Source organism: Triticum dicoccoides, chromosome 3B, assembly GCF_002162155.2.
Source record: "Triticum dicoccoides isolate Atlit2015 ecotype Zavitan chromosome 3B, WEW_v2.0, whole genome shotgun sequence".
Lineage (NCBI taxonomy): Eukaryota > Viridiplantae > Streptophyta > Magnoliopsida > Poales > Poaceae > Triticum > Triticum dicoccoides.
Window position 1 is genome coordinate 90,409,559 of NC_041385.1, and position 3,816 is coordinate 90,413,374.

Genomic DNA, 3,816 nt, shown 5'->3' on the forward strand with positions numbered 1-3,816 from the left:
TTGGTTGCGCCAGTGAGCTGATGGGTATGGCAAACAAAAAAAGTACTCCCTCCCACATGGTTTTTCCTGTAGGGATTTCCAACAAGAGAGAGTTCACACGTTGATCTAAACTATGCGAATATATCTTTATCATGTCATTGTACTACACGACCTACGGTAGGAATATTTCGGAGGTGAAAATTTTATCTGCTAGTATTTTTCGCTATTCTAGCACAACAAATATTTGTATTTATGTCTAACCCACATGTAGAGCAGACTTTTTTTCCCAATGTTTCATAATTTTTTGATCAGATTATACGCGTACATGGTATGTTTTTCCGAAAAGAAAGATCCCCTGGTCCCTGGAAAAAAGAAGATCCCCTGGTGCCTTTTTACTCTTTATATTAGCAGATTATACACAAATATGGTACGTGCCTTTCTAATTTTTCTGATCATATTATAGACGTTCATGGTATGTGTCAAACCCTCATTTTTTTACCCCTAAAAAATCCCCACATTTTTTTGACGTGAGCGTGTCAAACCTACGATTTTTTCTAGTTTAAGCATATAATTTATTTGCCCCTGCGTGCAAAGAATTAAAATTTTAAGTTAATTAGGCTGGGTGGCAAAATTTCGGAACGAAGCCCATTTAACTACCCACAGTTCCACACTAATCCCCATTATCTCATCTCGCGTCGCCCCGATCCAATCTTGCGCTGTCTCCTTCCTTTCCCCGTCTCGATCCAATCTGCTCGCATCCCCTCCGCCGCTCCTCTCCAGCAGCCCCCACGCTCCCACTCCCGCCCCGTCCACCTCCGCCGCCCCATCATCGATGCAACAACCACCGCCACCGCTGCCATCGAGGCCCCGGAGGAAGCCGTTGCAGCACCGGTGGTGGAAGAGGCGCCGCCGACGCCGCCGACGCCGCAGGCAGCCGCGCTCGGTAGGAGCAGCCTCTGCACGGGAGAATTCTCCACATGATCTGGTGACGCAAGCCGTCGACCCACCTGAAGAACTCCGTGTCGTGCGGCTGCTCTTCTGGACGCTCTCGGCGCTGCTCGTCCATGGCGTGATCTCCGCTGCCGCTGCCTCCAACCACGCCGACCTCTTGCTCCAGTTCTTCCAGTTGGCTTATAGCTGGGTGGGTTCTGGGCTTCTGGCCGGAGCCAGCCACCGTGGCGTTCCTCTACCACGCCCGCTGCATCCTCCTCGAGACCATGCCGCCCTTCTCTGTTTCCCTGATGAGGCCACGGTCGCAGGCATTTTGGGGCGCTGCTCCCATCCAAATGCTTTGTTGTGGCGCTCCTCCTCTCATTCTCTCCATTTAAATCTTTGAGCAGGAAATCAATGGCGCTTTCTCGCTGTGCAGGAGTGGACATGTTCAGCGCGTGTGGGATTTCTCAAGTTCAAAGCTGACATCGTCGATGAGAAGACTGAACGCAAGGTGAGCAAAATGTTTCTTGCTGTAGTTTTGACGTGTTTACTCATGCTTCTATTATTATGTGTATACTTTGGAGATAATGACTAACGTTGGCACCTGCAGCTTATCTACACTTAGATAGCAATTGATGTTTTTCAACTGAAATATGCAATCGCTAGGAGTTTTATACTTCTATTTTTCAATTACATGAGTGCAGCAAGCATGAGTACTGAGTAGGGCGGACTATTGGGGATATGATAGGCAAACAATTTGCTAACACAGAACATATATCTGAACAGTGATAGCCTGATTAGCTGATATCTTTTTTAGCAGGCTGAAGGTGGAGGAGGGCGTGGACGGGATTTGGTCCCGGCATTGCACTCGGAGATGCTCTAATATTTAAGGAGTCCTTGTTTCTTATATTATTATTTTATCACATTGCCATCAAATTAAAATGCTTGTTTGAGTAAATAGCACATAATGTACTAGTAACTCTTTGCTACTACCATTATTGGCAAGTTTTTGTAAGTAATCTTTCTAGTCAAGCACTTGTTTATCATCTATAGTAATCTTAAGTTTTGCCATTTTTCTCTTCTGGATTTTCTCATCTTGTTTTCATAGGCTTGCTGGCTGCGTCTTCTATTTTACTTGGTACACTTGTTAGACCCCAAAGCGTTGAAATCTTCATTTTTTGTTAATACAATATTTAATGAGTACTACGTTACAGAATCTATTTTGTTAATTTTTACCATCAATGCAAAGACAAACATGTATTTGCATGCTAATTTTGCTACTTTATTAAATTCATGTCTGTTTTAGAAAGTACAGATGCGCATGAAAAATTGTTGCATTGTCTAAGGTCCAATTCCAAACGAGTTGAAGCAGAATTCATTTTGTTAGTTTTATGACACAGGCTAGTAAGTATTTTGCAATTCATTTAGTTCCACTCTTTTTCATCTTGTAGGTTTAGGTACTACAAGCATGCCACTAGCTCGGGAGAGTGAGAGGGAAAGGAGGGCATTCCTCGCGGAACATAAATGCATAGGTTGTGTGTATGCTAAGCTAAGGGGGGCATTGATTACATGTACTTTAACCATTATACCTCTAGCTCTAGGTTATGCATGTTATCTTGTCAGTTTTCATCTCATTATGATGCAACGTTGTTGTGTTTGTCATTTATAGGCATCGGGAGGAGTTAGCCGCAAGACCTGAAGCACAAGAGAGAGCATTTGAAGCGATACAAAAGAAGCATCAAGAAGAATTGGAAGCTCTAAAGAAGATCCAACAAGAGAAGAATGAAGCCTGGCAAAGAAGCAAAAGGAGACGTATATTCTGCTTGATTTTCTCTTGAGGGATCAAGCAACTCTGTAGTCCCAATCCAAACTAGATGGTTCATGAAAGCCATCCTTACATTGCAATTGTCAGGACAACATCTGTGGTCTTTACAACTATTTTCATCTTGTCTATTGTCTGTCAAACTTGAGTCAGTTTTTTACCCTCATTTTTGTTTACAGAATGATTTGGCTGAGACGATATATCAATTTATGATGTGATTTTTCTCTACAACTATTTTATATAATCTGATGTGATGTGAAGTAAATACTTTTTTCATCGCAATTTAGATTTGAGAGAAAGTAAATATATTTTGATGATGTCATCCATATCCATAATAAAAGTAGTGGCACTAGTAGTGGGATAGCCGCTCGGGTGTTGATGTGGCATAACGTTAGTGACATTGCCTTGTCATCGAATATGGTACAATATGGCATATTTTCTCCTGACATGTGACATTAATTGACTGTCATGGAAATAGCAAGTCGATGACGTTCTATATAACGTCATCGAAGGTCCCAATTTCGATGACGTTTTTGCGCATGCGCCGTCACTAGGAGTAATCTGTGACGGGGATTCCGTGACGATGCTTGTGACGCCCATAAATTGTCACTCGGGGTAATTTGTGACGTTATTAGCTATTCGATGGCATATTTTAGCTCGTCATAGTAGGCCCTATCTCTTGTAGTGGCTTCTAATGTTCTACCTTCACTCTCTGACATACATCACAAACTGCTACATACTCCGCGATATCCTTCTTCATTCCGGTCCACCAGAACGTTTCCTTCAAATCCAAATACATCTTGGTATTTCCTGGGTGAATCGAATAGGGTGAATCATGTGCCTCTTGCAGAATCAACTTCCTGATCTCCGGGTCATTTGGCACGTAAATACGGTCCTCAAACCATAGGGTATCGTGCTCATCCTCAATAAATCCCTTTGCTTTTCCTTCGCTCATTTTCTTCTTTATATCCGCAATCTCTTTGTCATTTTTCTGAGCTTCTCTGATTTTATCCATCAAGGTAGAGTGAATTTCCAATGCTGCTACGTAGCCTCTCGGAACTATTTCCAAACATAGCTCACGA

General features: G+C 42.7%; 1 long non-coding RNA gene across 2 annotated transcripts; it reads left to right on the forward strand.

Moving 5' to 3' along the window:
• The first annotated feature begins 660 nt into the window (after positions 1-660).
• On the forward strand, positions 661-2,947 carry LOC119274944. Of its 2 annotated transcripts, none has more exons than XR_005135386.1 (2): positions 661-1,423; positions 1,730-2,947. It is a non-coding gene; the product is annotated as an uncharacterized LOC119274944 (long non-coding RNA). The 2 variants fall into 2 exon arrangements; XR_005135387.1 differs by having other exon boundaries at positions 1,733-2,947.
• Positions 2,948-3,816: the final 869 nt, after the last annotated feature.